The following is a 17015-nucleotide window of genomic DNA, read 5'->3' as shown; positions in this document are numbered from 1 at the left end:
CTGGATGCATTTGAATGTTCTTGATATATGACAGGAAATCATTTATTAACCAACTGAGGCGTTCATCTTCAATGCTGAAAAATGCCAGTTTGTTCTCATTTCTGGAATATGTCACATACGAGGTGTTGCAGACATCATGGGCATCGAACCACTTCATAAAATGCTCCATGAAAGAAATTGTTTCTTTTAAACTGTTCCTGTCTTTAATGCTCTCGGGACAAACCCCCTCCATACTCTTCAAACCAGCGATTGTTTCAGGGGAAAATACAATTTTGGCTCTTGCTACATTCATTTTCCTCAAATTTGTAGGGTAAACTACTTTTCTGGTTAGTTTCCTCACCGGCTTCATAATTGAAGATTTCTGGAGTTTGAAAAGACCTCTCAAATGATCGCTGGTCACGATACATTGTTTACAAAAAAAGTCTCGTGACAAATGTTGGGAACATCGAAACATTTACCTGAGAATTGTCGGTCACAATTCTGATCACTCTTCAACAGCATTTAACGCATCCAAGGTTAATTATGCAAGTTGTGAGCCCGTAATGGATGAAGTGAATTAGAAAGACACCGGTATTCTGTAATATGTAGAGAGTCCCTTGAACAAAATGCAGAGTAGTTTATTGGCCAACCTATCTTCGATTCCAAGAGCGTCAATGCCAATGTCATTCAGTCCAATAAACATATCTAATTTCCTGTCATACATAAGTTTCGGCTTTATGGACATTTCATCTATTATAAGGGAACCAACCTTTTCGTTATCGTTCACTGACGACAGTTTTTCTGCCATAATCGGGCTTTAGTTAGCGAAGTTATGCCCGTTTCCCCTTTTGAGTATCTAACATACGATTTCTACGTTCTTGGATGAGGAAGATGCAAAATATCGAGTGTTCTGAGAGGCCGATAACCAGTTGGCGACATTGAAGATAATAGCACACAAATTTTAACTGTAGTCTCCTGGTATTTACATTTCTTTTTTCCAAAGCTCTGAAGTTGTTCTAACAAAAAGTTTGCTTTCATATTACCTCCCACAGCTTCCTTCTGAATTTTAGAAACTCGACTTGCAAGATTTCCGGGATCCTTCTTTACCTTACTAAATTCTGCTTCCAAGTCACGAATTTTTACGCGCAACTTCTTAATAATTGTCACGTGCTTTCTATTTCTTTTGATCTCCTTCCTTAATTTCCTTGTATGTATTTTGGTATTGTTGATCTTAGGACGGGAGAAAACTGTGTACCGGTACCTACTGTTGTGGTGCCTACATTTATCAGGTCAGATTCTCCAGTATTATCAGGCACAGGAGAATCCGATTGTTCCACACATTTTCTCTTATTTCTTATATACTCATTTTCACTGTCCGTTTTTTCAAGCTGTCTTTTCTTAGGAGCTTCCCTACATTTTAAAGTGACTTGTTTGTGTTTGGGGAACTCTGTAAAAACTGAAGGGACTTTATTAGGCAGGAGCGTCTTTTTAGATGTACTTATACTAAAGTCTTCTTCTCTAAAGTGTTTACTGCACACCCTCGATTTTTCTATAGAAACCCAGAGAGATCCCGGTTTGTCTCCTTTGCGAGATATAGCAACAAGCCACCGTTCTTTTAAAGCACTATTCACTGGAAACTTGTGAAATGAAATTCCACTACCTTTAATTTGTCGTGAATGACAATAAGGAACACAGCAATAAACCATGATTGAACCTGCGAGTGCTTATTATCACAAGAATACACACATTCATAACCAACTGAATACACACGTTTAAAGGCGCGAACCTGGTAAACAGGGGGCAAGGTAGCGATCCTAGCGGCCCGCCAATGAACTGCAGTGTGACCACTTCTATAGCGTTTTACGGGCTCTATTTCCAGGCCTTGTATTATAGCGTAGGCAACGGTGAAGAGATACTAACGTACCAATGTCTTCTAGGTTACTACTTCTTCTTCTTCTACCTCCTCTTCTTGGTTAGTTGTTGGACATCGTCGTAAGACGCTACGTCCAGTCACTGGTTTGCAGGTTAATGTCTGGGAGAGGTGCCAACGTTAGAAGAAATTTGTACACTACCTACGAAAGAGTAGGGTTAGCTATGTAATGAAGCTAATTACAGCAGGTAATGATGAAACTTAGGAAAATACCAATTTTATTTAGGCTAAGCTATCAGGGAATAACACAAAAACACTGGGACACAAGGTTCTAATTCTTCACGTCTGTGTGGTCTGTCACGACGTCTTACTACAAACAAACAAGACCCCACCACAAATAGGGGTTGGGATGTGAAAGTCCGTACCTAGAGGAAAGGAAAAGGTTACAACTGGATGTTACAGGTAACTAAAAAATTGAGTATTAAGTCTACAACGCGAAAAGTCGGTTGGAACACTAAACACGAAACATTTAACGGCAGTTGGTAACCCGCGTTAAGAAGCATAGCCATGAATTCGCGACGTTGTTCATATGTCTGACTCTGAAAAAAAAGATGTGATTTATATAGTGTGACTGTCAAGGAACTCAAATCTCTCCCCTACCGCGCGGTAGTCTTTCTAGCTACCATCTTCACAGCCTGTCTTTCTTTGGGCTACTTCCCTTCGGCCAGGAAGACTGCCAAGATGGTGGCCATTCCTAAGCCGTGGAAGGACAGGTTGTTCCCGCAGAACTAACGACCTATCAGCCTTCTTTCTCACCTTTCCAAAATTTTTGAGAGACTTATTCTCCATCGTCTCAAGGGTTACCTTTCTACCAGTAATATACTGCGACCGGAGCAGTTTGGTTTCCGGTCCAAACGATCAGCTCCCCTAGCGGTTTTGCGAAAGTCCAGTATATTACGGGATCGTTCAATATACCGCGTAGCGTACCAGCGGTCTTTTTCGATGTCCAAAAAGCTTTTGATACCGTCTGGCACGACAACCTCATCGTCAAAATCGCGGAACAATTTCAGGTTCCCACGTATTTGGTCAATTTTTTGCCACTTGTGAAGGTGCCAAATCCACCCTTCGGCAACTCCTTGCGGGCGTGCTACAGGGTGGAGCCCTATCACCTATCCTCTACGCCCTATACGTGAACGATCGCCCGAAGGTTCCTGGTGTGGAAGTTCAACAGTTTGCGGATGACATCGCAGTTTATACCGCTCAGCGACGATATTGCGATGCCACCACCAAACTTCAAGCTTGGATCGACAAATTTTTATACTGTTGTACCAGGAACAAGATAAAAGTAAATTCGAAAATGACCCAAGCCATTCTGTTTTCGTACAGACGGTCGAGATTTCGTCATCTCCACATCCGTCGTCGTGAGTTGCCATGGCTGAGCAAGGTGAGGTACATTGGCTTGATCATCGACAGGGGCCTCACCTGGAGATGGAATATAGACTAGGCCCTCCCGAGGGCGTATGGCCTGGTAGCGGCCTTGAGCCCCCTTCTCTTCAACAAACACCTAAGTATTAGGATCAAGCGGTCACTTTACTTAGCGTGTATCCGGTCCATTATCTTCTATGGATGTGAGGCCTGGCGCTATATTCCAAAGACGCCTCTTGGTCGTCTCCAGGTGCTTCAAAGCAAGGTGCTCCGCCGCATGTCCCGCTCTCCATGGTACAAGTCCAATCTTCGCATTCATCGTCAGCTTCACGTTCCTACACTGTTTGAACAGATCATGAGGGTGGTTTCCCAGTCGAGCGACGAGGGCATCGCCCTGCTAAAAAGGGTAATCAGGACCAGGAAACCTAATACTCGTTTCAAGTACCGGGGGCCCTGGCTCCTGTAAAACAAATTCTAAGTTTCGACACAGCCTATTCATTCTCACGTTCCAAATTCTGTTTCTTGAGAGGGCCCTTCTCCCATGTTAATACCCGACTTCACGTAGCGATGAGGGGGTTTCAGTTCTGACCTGCCCTCCTTCGGACAGGACAGAGTGATTTTTCCCCCACCCGTGCAGGCAAAAAGCGATTTTCCTGGCTCATCAGGGATTCCACGGACACCAATGAGTAAAAGGGCACTATATTCGCCCTGAGGCTCCCATCGACTCGTTGCCTTGGAAAAAAATGTGATTTACAGTACCGACTGCTCGTCCGCATAGACATAAGTTACTTTCGATAAGATTACGGCGACAGAGATGTGCAGGCGTACAGACATGATTTAGACGGAGCCGTATGATTGTAGTAATATGACGCCGAGTGTAGTTACCAAAAGCGAACCACGGTTCATTAGCAATGTCAGGCATAAGCGTGATTAAGTGCTTCCCTTTAAACTGGGAAGTTCGGCGGCATTCTGCACTCCACTGATCGTGGATGAAGTGACGACAGTTTTCCCATAAGTCTGTGTGAGAAACTGCGATGTAGTAGTCTAATCCGGTGCCCTGGGCTGCCTCTTTAGCTAGGTTATCTGCTGTGATGTTACCTTGTATTCCAGAATGGCCCGGAATCCACGCGAATAATACATTAACATTACGGTGGGACAAGTCATAACTTAATTTGCGTAAATTTTGAATGTACCAATTATTTGTATGTTCGGGATTGTCTAAAGCCATCAAAGTGCTTAAGGAGTCAGTACAAATTAGAGCTTTTAATATTCAGGAATATTTTATGTACAATAAAGCCTGGCGTATTGCTAATATTTCGGCCGTGAAAGAAGGAGCTAGGTGTGGGAGAGTGTATTTTTTGTTCACAGCCAGTGGGGGGGAGTAAAATGCAACACCTACACCAGTTGGAGATAGATTCTTCGAACCATCAGTGTAGAAAGTGGTATATTGCTCGTGGGTACTCAACGCAAAATGAAATAGACTGTTCGTGACATGACTATTTGTTCGTAGTATTGGAGGACTATTTTTTGAAGATAGTGTGAAGAATGTCGGGTTTAAATGTACTAGCTCGAAAAGGTATAAAGTATTTCGGGTGGTTTAACGTTTGTACCATGCTAGTACGAAAGTGACCGAATTGGTTAAATGCCCATAATACAGCCGGTTGATGTTCTTCATTAACATTCCGGTTTTGATAATATTCGTGCAACAGCTGTAGTTTCGGGAGGATTGGGTGGCGATATTTATTTAATTTGCTTACAAGATATTTGCTGCCGAGTAGTCGTCGTCGAAACTTTAATGGCGGTTCCGATGCTTCAGCTAAAAGTGCGTTCGTTGGGGAGGAAGACATAGCCCTCATGATTAAGCGGAGTATTTTAAACTGGAAGGTATCAAGTTTCCGTAGGTGGCTAAAAGATGCTATATCAAGAAAGTTACAGCCATATTCGAATACTGACCGGATGATATTTTTATATACCATAAGAAGGACATATGGATCCGATTCGCAGGTGCGCTTAGTGAGAGATTTAATGATATGATATTTAGTTTCTAATTCGGAAAGAATATATTCGATATGATCTTTCCAGAGTAATTTGTTATCAATTTGATCGAAACATTTGATCGAAGTTTTGATACTAATCTCATGGGAGCCAAAGGTAATTGGCGTATGATCATAATTTCGTTTCCACGTAAAAATCATTGCAGAGGATTTTTGATATTCTGTTTCTAAATTATGATGTAGAAGCCATCTATGGAGGATCGTTAGTGTACGTTCAATGGTAGTACGGGATTCAATTGCCGATTCTTTAATGGAATAAATAACTATATCGTCAGCATATTGTAGGATTCTAGCCTGTTGAGAAATCACCCGCTCTAAGTCAAAGGTATATAACAGGTATAAGATAGGGCTCAAAATGTCACCTTGTGGGAGACCTTTGGAAGTGTACCTAGAATCGAGACTCTGGCCATTGTTCTTTATAAAAATGTGACGATTAGTGAATAATTGCCGTATGATATTAATAAACGGAAGAGGAAATTGCCACTTATGTAATTTGGCAAGAAGTACTCCGATGTCCACATTATCATATGCTCCTTCAATATCGAGAAATATAGCCGTCAAAACGTCACCTCGACTTCGAGCTAGTAATAAGTCTGTAAAAAATATATTAAGAGCGTCTGCCGTACTGCGGTCTTTCAAAAACCCAAACGGATACACTGGAAGTATATTATAATATTCTAAACACCATAGAAGACGGTGCAAGAGGATTCGTTGAAAAGTTTTGCGAAGACAGGAACCCAAAGCGATCCTTCTATACCCGTTTGCGTCTTGAGGATGTTTACCTTTTTTAATAGTGGTATAATTTGAAAATCGTTCCAATCGACAGGAATTGCATGGCTATCGTGTATGGCGTTGAATGTATTTAGCAGCGTTTGCTTAGCGTGGGACGGTAGATATTTCAACATTTTATAAGTTATAGAATCTTTGCCCGGGCTAGTATCTTTTCGATGTTCGAGTGCCATATCTAGTTCATGGAGGGAGATATTCTGTAATAGACTAGAAAATTTTGCGGAGGCAGGTATTAAACTATATTCATAAGAAGGTTCCACGTAATCTGGTGTTAGTTGGTGGTAAAATTGGTCCATTTCGTTAGGGTCCGATTGAGAAACAAAATTTGTGTGAGCATTACTTAATTGTTTGATGGCTGCCCATATATCTTTGATAGGAGTTTGTCGATTGATAGATGTGACAAATACCTTCCACGCTGTTCGTCGTTTTTCATTAAAATAGTCTGTATAGAAGCGATTATTTTTTATATTGGATATAGTGATCATAGGTGCCATATGCTCTATAAACTTTTAAGGCAGCTTGTCTTCGACGAACTAAAGAAGCACATTCGGAATCTCACCAACGAATAGAATTGCTCTGCATTTTAAAATGCTGCTTGTGTTCAATGGGGTGATAGGTATCTAAATAAGAATGACTAAATGATAATAGTAGATCATAGTCAAGACTATGCGAATTTGGAATTGTAGAGCGTATTTTCTGAGAGACATTCCTGTGAACCTGTGGGCCTATATCTATTAGAATGGGGAAATGGTCGCTTTGATGGGTATCATAAATTATACTCCAATTTGTTTTGTGTGCCAAATCAACTGTGCAAATAGTGAGATCTACTGCGCTTTTATTAATGTTAGGATCTGTTAGACGAGTAGGAGAACCAGTTCCTGTTTTACGGTGATTTTTTTCAATATTCCTCCCTTTGGGGCAGCTAGATATGCTCCCCCAAAGAGGATTTTGGGCATTAAAATTACCAGCTATGAGAGTGGTTTTCTTTTTTTGAAAATTGCGATAAAATTGCTTGTTTTCCCGGTATAATATAGTTTAGTGGGGCTTCCTGAAAATAGATGTCTTGTTTGAGTAAAATGCATGTACCTCCAGAGATGGGTGCATCATGCCGTAGGACCATAAAACCTTTCATACAAAAATGAAAATGAGATTTCAACCAAGTTTCGCTCAATAAAATTACCGCAGGATCAAGAGGATTTAACAAACTCACTAATTCATGTTTCTTATTTAGTATGCTCATACAATTCCATTGCAATAAACGCATGTTTTACTTGGAAGTAGTGGAATGTCCCAATAAAAGAAGAACCTCATCATGTAATGACTTTAAGAGATGCTTCCACTGGACGTTTTGTCCCATGTGTTTCATTAAATCTTCAAATTTTTTAGAGTCGTTTCGACATTTTTCATTAGAATTAACATTTTAATTACAATGTAAAGCTATGACAGAGGGAGATGTGCGTGGGTCTCCGAAGGTTGCCCTTGGTGACTTGACTTCCATGATGTACATGCAGGCTCGTTAGGAGTAGCAGGTATCAAACGCACTGCTGGAGTGCCAGAATGTTCTGGAACCGTCTTCGTATTACTTATCAAATTCAGATATGCTGCCCTGTCATAACCTGGTTTAACGGGTGGGCGGGGAGGGTTACTAACCACCATAGTAAATTTACACTTTCAAAGGAGAGTTTATTCCGATTGGGAAGGTTTATTGGGTAAAGGAGGGAAATGTTGTGGCATCATAAGGGGGTTGGATATGGACTCTAATGGGGCAAGATAGCTTTTTACTTCTAAATAGGATTTGTTTTCAACACTCATACTACGTTTGATTTTTTTCTGTTGTTTGTGGATTTCACAACTTTCAGCCCCCGCAGGATGATTTTCTGCACGATTAGCGCATTTAACTAATTGGTGAGTGTAATCTTCGGTAGAGTGATTATGGGAACATTTTCCACATCTCGGCTCCCTGGAACGACAATTAGTAGCGGTATGTCCATACCGCTGGCATCGTTTGTATAAAAAGGGAGAGAATATAAAGGCCTGAACCTCTAAAATGACCTTAAAATGGACACACTTTTCGGAAGTTGTTGACTTTCAAATACAGCCTTCACAGTACCTGTAGGGATATATTTAGTTTTTCCCTCTTTCGATGATCGTCTATTTAGACGTTGTACTTTCACTACAGGATATGGCGATTCTAAATAGGTGAGAATGTCGGATTCGGAAATAGTAGTGTCTACTCCCCGTACTACCCCTACTCGATGAATATTCGAGGACGGAATAAAAGCTTTCAATTTCTTTTCTTTAAGAATGGGATGAGAAAGAAAGGCGTTTGCAGCCTTACAAGACATGAAAGTAATTTGGATCCTATTTCTTCCCTTCCTATGGATGGCCTTGACTTCACCAATTTGCCTCTCATAGAAAATCCGACCCAGAGTCATAGGGTGAATATGTCCTATTTTATTTTGAGATTCGGTCGATTCTACATATACTATGTAGGGGCCAAGATGAGTGTTAGAATAGGTAGATACAGGAACGTGCTGGCGCTGATCCATGTCACGTATTGTATCTTGAGAACTGTTTCGTTGGGTATCAGTATTACTAGCGTCCATGTGTAAGTCCTCACGCATGGCATCATTGCCAATATCAGGAGATCTTCCTAAAGGGCCACCGCCACTATCTACAGACATAGTGATTACACTATACTAGCACCGAAACAACTACAAGAGAAGAATTACTAGGATACAAACACAAAATACTCTACTTATCTACAGACGTGAAAAATCCGCCGCACCAGTGACCGGAGAGAGACGTGTGCACTGCACAACAGCCGAACACCGAATGTGTTCTAGGTTACTCCAAGTTCTAATAATCAGGTACTGTATAGTACACGGCCACGGTGATCGCTGACCAAATACCGTCTTCTTCTTCTTCTGCAACTTGATAGGTTTGTTTGGGTTTGAGTCGTACTGTCACCCAGTCACTATACACACTTTTTATCATCTCTTGAATGATAAATGAGACTTAATATACACACGCATCACTCACTCGGGGATTTTTAATCACACGTAGATTTGTAATATTGTTAGTAACGTCAAGTTATCTCGCCATTGTATTTAACACCAAAAGAATGTAGAAGTGCAATTCCCATACAAGTTAATAAGGATTGAATGTTTGTTGGCAGAGGTATGTTAAATTTTATTAATTGCTTAATTAAAAGACGTTGACTATTGCGTACATTGAAAAATATATGATTGCTATCTCCGTTTGGCTGACCACATAAGCAGTTTGGGAGGTTAGAGATGTGAAATCTATATATATACTCGGGAGTTAATGTGTGGTTAAAACGCAAGCGTATGATATTAATTATATGACGCCGAGTGTAAGATCCATTTAAATACCATGGTTTTGTAGGAATATATGGCTGCACTTGATAGAAGTACTTTCCTTTGATACTTGACGAGTGGTGCCACATGGTTTGCCAAGATTGACGAGCTGCATATTTGAAAAGGGGAAAATAATCTGTAATCGGAACTTTGGTTTGAAGGGTGTCAGTATTAGAATGAATTGCTTCTTTAGCAGCTAGGTCGGCTTCATCGTTACCTGGGTTGTCCGTGTGCCCTTTTATCCAGATTAAGGTAATACATGCTCCTGACTGCTCGAGTTGATACAGCATTTGCTGGACTTCATATAAGTAAACATTATAAGACTGCGGGGGTGTATGCAAAGTGTGAAGAACACTTGAGAGTCTGTAAAAATATTGACTTTCGAAAAGTCGTAACGTTGTACGTATGATGGAGCTTGGTGAATTGCATAAAGTTCAGCCGTGAAAATAGTTATAGTATTAGGTAAATGATATTGAAAACTTTCGCGCGAATTGGAGTCAAAGAATGCTGCCCCTTCGCCATGCTGGGATTTTGCTCCATCTGTAAAAATATTTACGTCGTGTGGATTCGGTGATACTTTAAGTTTCTTTACTGTTGACAGGATTACTTCTGTACTCTGTGAAGGGTGGGATGATAGGGAAGAAGAGTGAATAATAATCTGAGGCTTAAAATTAAGGGTTTCGTAGGAGTATGAGTGCATGACTAAATGAGGTGTTCTGAGGACTGAGTCTTGAATATGCCTCAATTCAGAGTACGCCATCGCTAGATATCTATCATTTTTAGGGGGACGTTTTTGATCATATTCGTACAAAAGTTGCATTTTGGGTATAATAAGTGAATCCGTTCGGGCAAAGTGTTTCATAATATATTTTTTGGCTAACATTAAACGACGAATATTGAGAGGAGACTCACTTGTCTCAACTAAAAGCGCATTGGTAGGATTGGTTTTAAGGGCACCAATACTAGATCTCAATGCAGTATGGTGTATTATATCCAATTTTGATAGACTATTTTTTGGTGCTAGATCAATTATATACGCACTATAATCAAAATAAGCACGAGTGGTAGCTCGATACAGTAGTAATGCAGAGGATGGGTCAGCTCCCCAGTTACGCCTAGTGACGGTGTGAAGAATTTTAAGATAAACCTCCGCTGCAAAGGCCAAGACTCGCGCTAAAGGAGTTATGGATTCCAATTCTCGCATATATAATGCAAATAATACTCCACTTAATATTGAACCCTGGGGTAATCCATGAAACGTCTGGCGACTTGGAAATTGATGCTGGGCAGATTTTAGGGTGATTGTACGATTAGTAAATAATTGATGAAAAATGGAGATGGAGTTAAATGGAAAGCCGGTCATAGCTAATTTTTCCCATAATATATGTAGTAAAACAGAGTCATAAGCACTTTTTATATCTAGGAATATAGATTTGGTAAATTGCTTTCTCCACCAGGCTAACAATATATCAAGGATGTATATGGAAATTGGATCATGCGTTCTACGCCCCTTTATAAAGGCAAATTGGTACTTAGGGAAAATATTATAATAATCTAATACCCATATTAATCGTCTAAGTATAATATTACAAAATGTTGTACGAATACACGAACTTAAAACAATACCACGGAAATGTTCTGGAACATCAGGGGTTTTTGGGTTTTAATATAGGTTTTACAAAAAAGTTGTTCCATTGCACGGGGATGTGAACTGAATATAGAATATAATTAAAATACCGGAGGAGGAGAAGTTGAGCCTGTGAAGGAAGAAGTCTGATCATATTATATGTTATAGCATCCGGTCCAGGCGAGGAACTATTTGTCGTTGATATCACCGTTTGAAGTTCATGGAAGGTTATAGGTTGCATTAATATGGAGAAATGACGATGTGCTGGTGCTACCGGTGAAATAAAAGGGGATAGCATATAATCAGGGGTGATTGATTGAAGAACATCTGGGACTGATGCTGAAAAGTTCGTGTTATCATACGTATCGAATTCAATAATTGAGAGGGAGGATTATGTGACGTTCTCCAAGCATTGTGCTTTTTAGTGTTAAAATAAGTTTGGTTTTAGCAGTGTGTTTTTAATTGCAAATAATTATCTTAAGTCATAGATTGGCGATAATGTTGGAATAATATTTTACGCCGATAAATTAGTTCATGACATTCCTTATCCCACCATTTTATTGATTGAGACGGTAGAGGATTAGTTGTCTTGATCGGTTTACATGGGTGATAAGTATTTAGGTATTGAGTCAAAAAGGTGTGGAGGGTAGGAAATGTTATCGTATTACCACCTTCACGCTGTAATAATGTGTGACGTATTCGCGGTATATCTGAGTATTAAAATTTTTGTAGGATCGTATATTACTAGCATGATCCGCTTTTTGCGTTGAGTTAACAGATTTACTAAGGCCATAAGTGACAAGAATAGGAAAATGATCACTAGTATGGGTATCAGCTAAGGTATGCCATGTGTTGGATGGGACCATGTGAGTACGACAAAGCGTTAAATCAAATGCACTGGGGGGGGGAACCTGGGGGAGAAAGACCCGTCATTAATAATTGTAAAATTAGGTTGATTGGACATTAATAGCAAGTTAGATCCTTTTGACGTATCCGTTGAGCCTCCCCAGTCAGTATGGTGACAATTGAAGTCGCCAGAAACGAAAACATATTGGACTTGGTCAAATTGCGAGAAAAAATGCGACCATTGACCTTTCGTAATATATATGTGTGGGGGACAAAATAAATTGATAAAATAAAGATTATTATAAATGAGTCCTATAACATAAGTTTGAGGTATTAGATTATTCATTGCTAGAGGAGAATATCTTAGTGAATTCTGAATACATATAGCTACACCATCCCCACCATGTCTTAGTATTTGATAACCCGGTATCTGAAAACGAGAATGCGAAGTAAACCAAGTTTCTTGTAACATTATGAAATTAGCCTGGGATTCTTTTATTAGCAATTGTAATTCGTGCCGTTTAGGAATTGCACTTCTAACATTCCATTGAAGGATGTTGATCATAAAGAGTTCTATATGATCCCGCAATTTATAAATAACAGGACTGAGTTGAGGCTCATTCCACAAGATGCTCTGAATTTCTTTCTGAAGATGTTCCTTCGTTTGGGCGAATAATGGGTCCCGTGGGGCCGACATATCTCTCTGAACTCGTTGTTGGGAGGAGGAGGAGGTGTTAGGTTGCACTGTCCCATTTGCTGCTGACGTACTTGGATTGGAAGAAATCCTTTCTGCAGGGATGTGCTCATTACGAATGATAGATTAATAACCTTTTCTATCATATCCTGGCTCAGGTGTAGGAGGCTGAGACTGCATTACTACCTGCGTGAACTTCCGTTTACGCGAATTTTCTGAAGGAGGAGATCTATTTTCCTGTGATAATGGAGGAAACTGTGTAGGGTATTGATCTGGATAATAAACGGGAAGAGCTACTATGGCTTTTGCCTTAGTAAAAGAGATGTGTTCAGTACTCATTATTTTTTCAGTTTAACTTGGTATCGTTGTTCCGGACAGCCATAAGATCCTGTTAAATGATCTCGTTTACAATAAGCACACTGGGTATATTGTTCCGTACACTCGTTGGTGGAATGCAATTGAGAGCATTTACCATTATCTGTGATTTTTCGCCTGACATTGTTTCTCTGTGTGCCCATATTTCTGACATTTTCTACATCGAATAGGCGAAAAGATAAATGGTTCGACATCCAAAAACACTTTCTATAACGCCACTTGGGGTGGGAGAGATTGTGCACGAAAAATGATCTTTACAGATCCTGCGGGTAGAAACTCTGTTTGGTCATTCTGTACAACCTTTCGATTAAGACGTTGGACTGCCTTAATAGGTAATGGAGTTTCCAAATTGTGGAGAATGTCACCATTTGAAAGGTTCTTATCTACACCTCGTATTATACCTACACGGAGAACGTTTGACGAAGGGATGTATGCCTTGATTTTTACCGATTTCAATATTGGATTGAGTGAGAACGCATTAGCTTGAGTAGCTGAATGGAAAGTAACTTGAATCCTATTTCTGCCTTTTTTGAATCGATTTAACATTAATATATTGCTCATAAAACCGTCACCCAAGCCCCATAGGATGTAACTCACCTATGTTCTTGTCCGCGGTCGATTCTACAAATAATATAAAAGGGCCATAATGATATTTGTTATAATACTCAGGTATAGCATTCGATGGTTTGTCTCGTTTCGTTGCTCCTGCTGTTGCTCAGATGAACGATTCTTGTTTAAAGGAGTTTGCCTTGTCGATCACTTGTAGCTGAGTTGGGATGTGGTAACTGCACTGAATTGGAAGATTCACTATTTATGGATTCCTCATCCATTGGTACCTCAACTTCTTTCTCCACGATTAATTGATTGGCTGTAGCCGGCATATGTCCCCCACTGGAGGCCGCCATGGCGTACTATCCACTCCCTACACACACTCGAGAACACTAATAACCAAACACTGTACACGAGTCATTCTCAAATACGAACTGTGGACCAAATACATAATACTTCAATACACCAATACCGGACAGCGCTGAGCGGAGTGCGAACAGCGACGGTGGTGACGTCTAGCCTGTAGTTGTGACAAGTCGTTGCCTACGAGCAACGCCGTCTCGATCTAGTTTAACCACGGCCGACTTGATACGTCGCACTAGCTAGCTACTTACCGGCCTTGACAATCTGGTCCACGCGCTGTAATCATGTAGTTACACAGCTCGACACTTGGCGCTGCCGGGCGACCTATTTGCCGTAGAAATGCATACTTCTTTATGGAAAATATATTGACTTTGATCGTAATTTAGAGTTACGGAGAACGTTACATAGGTTAATACTGTTAATACTAAAGGTTACTTCCGTTGATATTTGCCAAAATGATGTCGTGAAATGAAACTGCGGGGAGGTGACTTAGTCTACCTGGCGTTCTGATATTGACTCTGATTGGCGATGTATCTTAATTTAGGGAATAAAATAATATGTTACATTGACTAATATTGTTAAAATGATTAATCCTTAATTTATTATCATGGTATTTAGATACGTAGCAGAACTTACCACAATACTCTTGTCTTCTGATGTTAATATAGAGATTAAGAGTCATTGTTCAATTAGAGTTTTAAAATTCTTCAGGCGCTGCTCTCAGGAAGAGGCTGGAAAAAACAAACAAGTCTTACTTTTTCCATATTCGTTGTATGCATAACAAATATTTTGAATCAAACATGTTTAAATTTTAATTTCAATATATATAGTTTCATATTACATTTCATTCGTACCCTTCACTAGAATATTAAATACCGGGCAAGATGGCCGTGCTAAATTTAGACAATATTTTTTACTTGAAATGCAGTAGGGTGGAACAAGTTGGCCGCGCGGCGTGCAGCTGTGAGGTGTGAGCTTGCATCCGGGAGATAGTTGGTTCGAACCCCGCTGTCGGCAGCCCTGGAGATGGTATTCCGTGGTTTCCCGTTTTCACATCAGGTACCTTAATTGAGGCCACGGCCGGTTCCTTCCCACTGCTAGCCCTTTCCTATTCCACCGGCGTCATAAGACCTATCTGTGTCGGTGCGACGTAAAACAAATAGCGAAAAAAGGAGAAGAAATATAATTTAAATAAATGTTCAGTTTGTGGGTTACTGTAGTCACGTCCTAGTTCGTGAACCATGGGCAAAGGCTGAGTGGCCTAGTTAGTGGTCCTGAAAGTCGGGATACCAGTTGCTATGGAATGGGAGTGGGCATCTCGGACATGTTCTGAGTCGTACCCTCCTTGTGCTCAGGCGGCTAGGACTATACAATTCACCGGTGGTCCATAACCCGTTAGAGGAGAGATCCTCACTTGCACTATGTGCAAGTAGGGCAGCATCCTGCTTCATGAATTTACCGAGCTCAGAACACTTTAAGCAAGCCTCGGACCTATGGGAGTAATGGAGTCCCATTCCCATTTGACAGGCGAGGGACTCCTTGGAAACAACTTGGCGAACGAAATGGAATTCGATGGGGAGCTATCAATATTAATGGGGATTATGGAAGAAAGAAGGTAGAACTGGCTGAGTCAGCAAAGAGGATGTATCTGGACGTGCTAGGAGTAAGTGATATTCGCGTAAGGGGAGATAATGAGGAAGAGGTAGGAGGTTATAAATTGTACTTGACGGGTGTTAGAAAGGGAAGGGCAGAGTCTGGGGTAGGGCTCTTTATCAGGAATACCATTGCACGCAACATAGTTTCTGTTAGGCACGTAAATGAGCGAATGATGTGGGTAGATTTGTCAGTGGGAGGAATTAGGACAAGAATTGTGTCCGTGTATTCACCATGTGAGGGTGCAGATGAGGATGAAGTTGACAAGTTTTATGAAGCATTGAGTGACATCGGAGTCAGGGTCAACAGCAAGGATAGAATAGTGCTAATGTGCGATTTCAATGCGAGAGTTGGGAATAGAACTGAAGGATACGAAAGGGTGATTGGTAAATGTGGGGAAGATATGGAAGCTAATGGGAATTGGAAGCGTTTGCTGGACTTCTGTGCTAGTATGGGTTTAGCTGTTTTGAATACATTCTTCAAGCATAAGGCTATTCACCGCTACATATGGGAGGCTAGGGGTACCAGATCCATAATAGACTATATCTTAACAGTCTTTGAATTCAGGAAATCTGTTAGCAATGTACGAGTTTTTTGCGGATTTTTCGATTATACAGACCACTATCTGATCTGTAGTGAACTAAGTATCTCTAGGCCTAGGGTAGGGAAAGTGAAATTGTCTGCAAACGAAAAAGGGTAGAAAGTCTCCAGAACGAGGAAATTAGACAGAAGTACATGGATATGATTAGTGAGAAGTTTCGAACAGTAGACTGTAAGCAGGTTCAGGATATAGAAAATGAATGGGTGGCATACAGGGATGCTGTAATAGAAACAGCAAGGGAATGCCTAGGGACAACTGTGTGTAAAGATGGGAAAAGGCGAACATCTTGGTGGAATGATGAAGTGAGGGCAGCCTGTAAACGTAAAAAGAAGGCTTATCAGAAATGGCTCCAAACAAGGGCCAAGGTAGACAGGGATTGGTACGTAGACGAAAGAAACAGAGCGAAACAAATAGTTGTTGAATCCAAAAAGAAGTCATGGGAAGATTATGGTAATGACCTGGAAAGGCTAGGTCAAGCAGCAGGGAAACCTTTGTGGACAGTAATAAATAATCTTAGGAAGGGAGGGAAAAAGGAAATGAACAGTGTTTTGAGTAATTCAGGTGAACTCATAATAGATCCCAGCGCATCACTGGAGAGGTGGAGGGAATATTTTGAACATCTTCTCAATGTAAAAGGAAATCATCATGGTGGTGTTGCAAACAGCCAAGCTCATGGGGAGGAGGAAAAGGATGTTGGTGAAATTATGCTTGAAGAAGTGGAAAGGATAGTAAATATACTCCATTGTCATAAGGCAGCAGGAATAGATGAAATTAGACCTCAAATGGTGAAGTACAGTGGGAAGGCAGGGA

Source organism: Anabrus simplex, chromosome 3 (genome assembly GCF_040414725.1).
Source record: "Anabrus simplex isolate iqAnaSimp1 chromosome 3, ASM4041472v1, whole genome shotgun sequence".
Lineage (NCBI taxonomy): Eukaryota > Metazoa > Arthropoda > Insecta > Orthoptera > Tettigoniidae > Anabrus > Anabrus simplex.
The sequence above is the reverse complement of the archived record's forward strand: the minus strand, read 5'-3'. Positions refer to the sequence as shown.